The sequence below is a fragment of the Triticum aestivum genome, chromosome 2D, assembly GCF_018294505.1.
Source record: "Triticum aestivum cultivar Chinese Spring chromosome 2D, IWGSC CS RefSeq v2.1, whole genome shotgun sequence".
In the NCBI taxonomy this organism is placed as follows: domain Eukaryota; kingdom Viridiplantae; phylum Streptophyta; class Magnoliopsida; order Poales; family Poaceae; genus Triticum; species Triticum aestivum.
The window spans coordinates 644,384,678-644,390,972 of NC_057799.1; the positions used below are offsets into that span (position 1 = coordinate 644,384,678).

Below are 6,295 nucleotides of genomic sequence, written 5' to 3' on the forward strand. Positions count from 1 at the left end.
CATGTTGCAGCACATGCACTTGCCTGCTTTATTTGTCTCCTTTGTTTCATTTAACTCCTGATTTTCAAATTCTAGTGATTCCTCAAATTTTGCAGTATTGTTTAACTGAATCAATATTGTGCAGTTAGTTTCTGTAAATTGAGGCGAGGAGTACCTGCCTGGAGTGTTGTGTGTGGTGAGGACCAGGCGGGGGCGCAACGAGGATCAGGCTGGGCAGCGGGGCGAGGACCAAGCTAGGGCGGCGGCGACTAGACTGGGGCGGAGGAGGAGGTTGGGCCTGCTGCTGGCGACGGGGACAAGCATCTGGACAACAGGGGGAGCCTGGCGGAGGGTCCTGCTGGTGGAGGGTGCAGGAGGAGGAGGGGCCTGCTGCTGGCGACGGTGACTGCTGCTGAAGGGCGGCGGAGGAGGAGGGGCCTGCTGCTGGCGACGGGGACGAGCAGCTGGACGACAGGGAGGAGCGTGGCGAAGGCTCCTGCCGGTGCAGAACGGAGGAGGAGGGGCCTGCTGCTGGCCTGGATGAGCAGCTGGAGGAGGTGGAGGGCGGAGGAAGAGGAGGCGAGCGCGGGCCTAGAGGAAGGCAACGAGGAAGACGACGATCTGTTTTAAGGGGTAGTTTTGTATTTTCCCTCGTTTTCACCTGGTCGGAGAAATCCCCCAGCGACAATTATTTCGGAACAGAGGGAGTAAAAGAGAGTTGCATGCATGGGTCGATAGAGAGAGAAAAAGGAAGAGAAAAGACTAGTATGCACCGGTTGTCCGAGGAGGCCTATGTAACCTTGTGCCATAAACAGTAGTAGCTCCATGTTTTCTTATTCCCTAACGGCGCATGGCAGCAGAGAGACGCAACTAAGCTAACACATAAAGGATATCTTGTTCTCTTTAATCCTTTTTTTATGCAGAGGAACAGTATTCAGCATTATATGCAATAGGCCTGAGAGCTTGTGCATAGAGTTTTTTATTTGTGTTGAACTGTAGCGGTCATAGTGCTGCATGGCTTTTTCACCCGTCGCTGTCATGAGCCTGTAAGCTTGTGAACAAATTACTCTGACAACATGCAAAACTGCTCAGCCCCTGCGTGAATCTCTAGGAACAGCAGGTCCAACGAACGGCGTAGATAGAGGATACCGTGTAGCTCGTCCTACAAAAAACTGCTCTCGACCTATATTTTTGTTTTCTTATGCCAAATTTGCATATTGAATCAATATGAATGTAATTGTTTGTATACCAAATGTAATTTTTTTTGAAACTATCGTAAGATTAGCTCGGGTGAAGAATAACTGAACCCTTGGTGATGAATAGTATTACTAGTGTTTCAAATGCATAAATAAGTATCATAATACGATAAAATTATATAAGGTTAAAAAGAATATAGGCAAACATATACTTCCATTAATTGCATATACGGTTTAGAAATATACACAAAGGTAATACATGTTGCTCGAAAGTGTGACCAAGTACTTGCGTCAACTTCACCTTCTTTTTCTGTGAATGTTAGTATGGGCCTGTTTTGATTCATCTTGACCTCTTTCTGAACAGCATATTTCACCTTTTGAGTCTCAGTGTCTTCTTTGTTGAAGGGGAACTCGACAACAATATGTTCAAGCAAAGAGAGATTCTCTATACCAAGTACAAGATCACCAAACTGAAGCAATGTGTCATGCACATTATATAAAACTAACAGGAGGGTATGTAGACTTTGCATGGCTACCCGTGCAAACTTCAACTCCACGGTGTCACCCTTGACAGTAAACCTCTTTAGACACCGAAATGGATAAGCATCTTCAAGGACCAACCGTTTGTCTCCACCCTGTGTTGGTTTCTCCACTTGTATGTACAGTTCACTGAGAGATGCTATGTTCCCAAGTACTTGAATGCCCTCTTCTCCCAGTGTTTCAAGTGCAATATTTGGAGAGAAGAGGAAAGACATGGAGCACATCCACCTAGGCATTGCACAAGTGATGCTATCAGCCACATAGAATAACAACAGTTGGGTTAGTTCAATAAAGGTTGACGGGAGCTCTTCTTCTATATTAGTGTACCTAATGTCCAGCAGTTGTAGAAATCGCAGATTCCCAGTAACTTTTGGGATCTTGGTGATAGATGTACCCATTAAACTCAGATACCTCAAGTGAAACAAACTGCATATATCCTTCCAATTATTATTGTCCACTTCCCTGCGGTAACTTAAATCGAATGCAGGTCTAGACAGAAAATCGGCGGATCTTACTTGGTAGATACTCTGGTCTAGCCACAGTAAGTGACCTCACATGGGTCAAGCCCATGGTTGACAGCTGATTAGCAACTTCTCGAATGCAGGTCTAGACAGAAAATCGGCGGATCTTACTTGGTAGATACTCTGGTTGCGGACCACCTATTGTTGTCAGGAAATTCTCCTCATTTGATAAGGAAATGATGAGGTCACGCACCATATCGTGTCTACGACAAGAGCACATTTTATTTGCATTGTCAAATTTTACAGGTTGGACCAAGCTTTTATTAATGAGCTCATCCAAGTAATCGCCTCCTACTTCATACAAGCTCTTCCCCTGTTCTTTTTTCACAAAACCTTCTCCCACCCATTTCCATATCTGCTGTTCTGTTTCAATCTCATAATCCTCTGGGTATAGACTAAGATGCAGTAAAAAAGTCTTCTAGGGTGGAGGTAGGTTAGAGTAACTGACATATAATATCCTTCTCATGTTCTTCACATCATCATGACTATTGTCTAGCCCTGAACTGATAGATTTCTGCACCTTGGACCAATACTCAAGTGTATGTGCTCGTCCCTTTTTGTTGGACAGCAAGCTACCTATCGTAAGTATAGCTAGCGGCACACCCCCACATTTTTTTAGAATGTTCTCAGATACTTCAAAAAATTGATTAGGTGGTGACTTGTCCCCCATATCATATATTCTTTGATAGAACAACTTTATTGAGTCCACAGCAGAAAGAGGATTCAGCCGATAGACACCATCAGCTTGCTGGGCAACATCAAGGATGCGGGTTGTTGTGATTACTCTGCTTCCATATTCATTCTCAATCAACGCAAATTTGATGTTTTCCCACACAGACGTATCCCATATGTCGTGAATAACAATCATGTACCTTCAATTAATACCAAAACACATATATTATAAGGCTATTTAAGTTCTCATACATTGAGAAGAATTGAGCTACTTAATTAAGTGTAACTTAAATGGCAAAGGAAATAGAAAACTTAGTTCTGCACTATTGCAGTTTCCTTTTAACATCCATGGCTGAAACATTTTGGAGGGAGGGGGGCATATGCACATACATACCTCTTGTTTTCAAGAAATATTCTTATTTCACGGATGAGCTGCTCTTCACCCCACGATGCCTCACTGGTGTTTTGGATCCTCTGCTTGTCAAGTTGATGGAGCAAGCTCTTGAAAATCTGCTCCATGTTAGGATTAAGAGACACGAAAATAAAAGTTGAACAATCAAATTGCCGTTCTTGGTTATCTTCTTGCACTTTCAGCTTCTCATAGACTACATTAGCCAGGGTTGTCTTGCCTAATCCACCAGATCCAACAATGGAGACCACCTTCAGTTGTTTCTCGGAAACCTCGTCTCCCTCTGTTAGGCAACCGGGCCCCCGACAGCGGTCGGGCTCACGACAGCGACCGGGCCAGCGCAGATTCGCCTGGCGCGCCTGGTGCACCCGACGGTGGATCGCCCTCGGGATCCGCCTCTACCAGACCTGCACACCCAGGCGGATTGGGCGGATCTTCTGCAGCGCCAACTCCTGTAGCGCGTTCTACACGTGTTGGTACACGTCTACAAACAGGAAAAATTAATCCTGTCAATTACAAAAATATTCTTAAATTCGGGCTGACATGTTCTACTGATGTACCACATTCTATTGAAGGGGCGCTGAATGATGCTAAGTGGAGAAAAGCCATGGAAGAAGAACACAAGGCCTTGAGGAAGAATGAGACTTGGCACTTGGTTCCACCGGGTCAAGGTAAAAATTTGATAGATTGCAAATGGGTATACAAAGTTAAAAGAAAGGCTAATGGCACTATTGACCGGTATAAGGCTAGGTTAGTAGCTAAAGGTTTCAAACAGAGATAAGGGATAGATTATGAGGACACGTTTAGTCCTGTTGTCAAGGCTGCTACTATCAGGCTTGTGTTGTGTATTGCTGTCTCTAGGAATTGGTGCTTCAGGAAATTGGACATACAGAATGCGTTTTTACATGGTATTCTGGAAGAGGAGGTTTACATGAAACAACCACCTGGGTTTGAAAGCAAGCATGCACCTTTCCATGTGTGCAAGCTTGATAAAGCTCTGTATGGTCTGAAGCAGGCCCCGAGAGTGTGGTACTCATGATTGAGTGCAAAATTGCAAAATATTGGTTTTGTTCCATCCAAGTCAGATACCTCATTGTTTATTTACAATAGGTCTAATATCACAATGTTCATGCTCATATATGTTGATGATATTATTGTCACCAGCTCGTCCAGTGAAGCAGTGATAGCACTTCTGAAGGACTTGGGCTCAGAGTTTGCTCTCAAGGACTTGGGAGATCTGAGTTTCTTCTTAGGGATTGAAGTCAAGAAAACTGATAATGGTATAGTCCTCTCTCAAGAAAAATACGCAACTGATCTTTTGAAAAGAGTTGGCATGCAGAATTGCAAACCCTCTCCAACTCCGTTATCTAGTTCAGAAAAACTATCTTTGCATGAAGGAGAACTTCCATGTCAGGAGGATGGCACTCAATACAGGAGTATGATTGGTGCACTTCAGTATTTAACCCTTACTAGACCTGATATCTCTTTTGCTGTGAACAAAGTTTGTCAGTTTCTACATGCACCTACCACCTTACATTGGTCTGCTGCAAACCGTATGCTGAGGTATGTGAAGAATACAGTAAGTGTTGGTTTAACATTCAGTAAATCTCAGTCTACTCTTGTTAGTGCTTTCACTGATGCTGATTGGGCTGGAGACCCAGATGACAGAAGGTCAACAGGTGGCTTTGCAATATGTGTTGGTCAAAATCTAATATCATGGTGTGCTAAGAAACAAGTCACAGTCTCTCGGTCTAGTACAGAGGGTGAGTATAAAGCTCTAGCTAATGCTACTGCAGAAATCATTTGGGTACAGTCCATGCTAAAGGAACTTGGAGTGCCACAGGTATAAGTTCCTTGTCTTTGGTGTGATAATTTGGGAGCCACATATCTTTCTGCAAATCTTGTTTTTCATGCCAGAACCAAAAACATTGAGATAGATTTCCACTTTGTTAGAGAGCGTGTTGCTAACAAGAAGTTGGACATTCGGTTTATTTATTCAAAAGATCAAGTTGCAGATGGCTTCACAAAGGCTTTGCCTACACGGAGCTTTGAAGAATTCAAGCGTAATCTCAACTTGGCCAAGTTGTGATTATGGGGCGTGTTAAAGTTAATATTTGCAGCTATATCTCTAGGCGTTACGCATGTATCTTTCTGTTATGTTTCTATCTTATGTAGGTGGTTGAATAGATTCTATTTCCACCTCTCTTGTTCTCCAAGAATGTAATTCAAACAGATGTATGCACCTATGGGATAAGCCCCATCAATCTATAAATACACGCGGCCCTCAAACGAGGGTGATACACTTCCTCCTATCAATTTCTACACCTATTACGCCGCTCACTGACCTCCTTGATGCGGCTCTTGATGTCTTTGATATTGATGCCAATCTTGTGGAGAATCTTGACCTTAGTCAGCAGGCTGAGGCTCTTATCAATGAAATTCCTGAAGCTATGGGACTTCTCTGGTCGGCCATGGGATTCGATGCGCACCATGAACTTGTCGATGCTATGTTCCAGGTCATATGACAAGTCCCTCATAGCCTTGGCCCAAACCTTGACTTGATTGTCCGGTTGCTGGTCGATTGGCGCCTCAGAAATACTGAGGAGAGCTGTTTCCATGCTCTCCTCTCGGCTTGGAGGAACATGATCTTGCCCCTCACACCCCTCTAAAGGTTGTACTCTTTGTGATTAGGCCGGATAGCTTGGGCAGGAGGGTGCCCATCGCTCCAATCACCGCCTGGGCCATGCTCAACATCTCAGCCGTCTGCTAGTGTTTGCGGAAACAGCGAGGGAGGGTGGTGGCGATCTGCTGCGTTGATGAAGAACTTCGACTTGCACTACATTTCCTAAAAACGCGTAACATGATTAGTCAGCAACATGAAGTCAAAACTTCGGTAGAAATTCAGAATGATGTCAAAAAGACAAACCTCGATGAAATGAGAAAGAGTCAGGGATGGAGACATGTCTTGAATTAAGAGA

At 44.1% G+C, this 6,295-nt stretch overlaps 1 pseudogene; it reads right to left on the reverse strand.

Moving 5' to 3' along the window:
- Window positions 1–248: 248 nt before the first annotated feature.
- Window positions 249–6,038, reverse strand: LOC123056154 (disease resistance protein Pik-2-like; annotated as a pseudogene).
- Window positions 6,039–6,295: the final 257 nt, after the last annotated feature.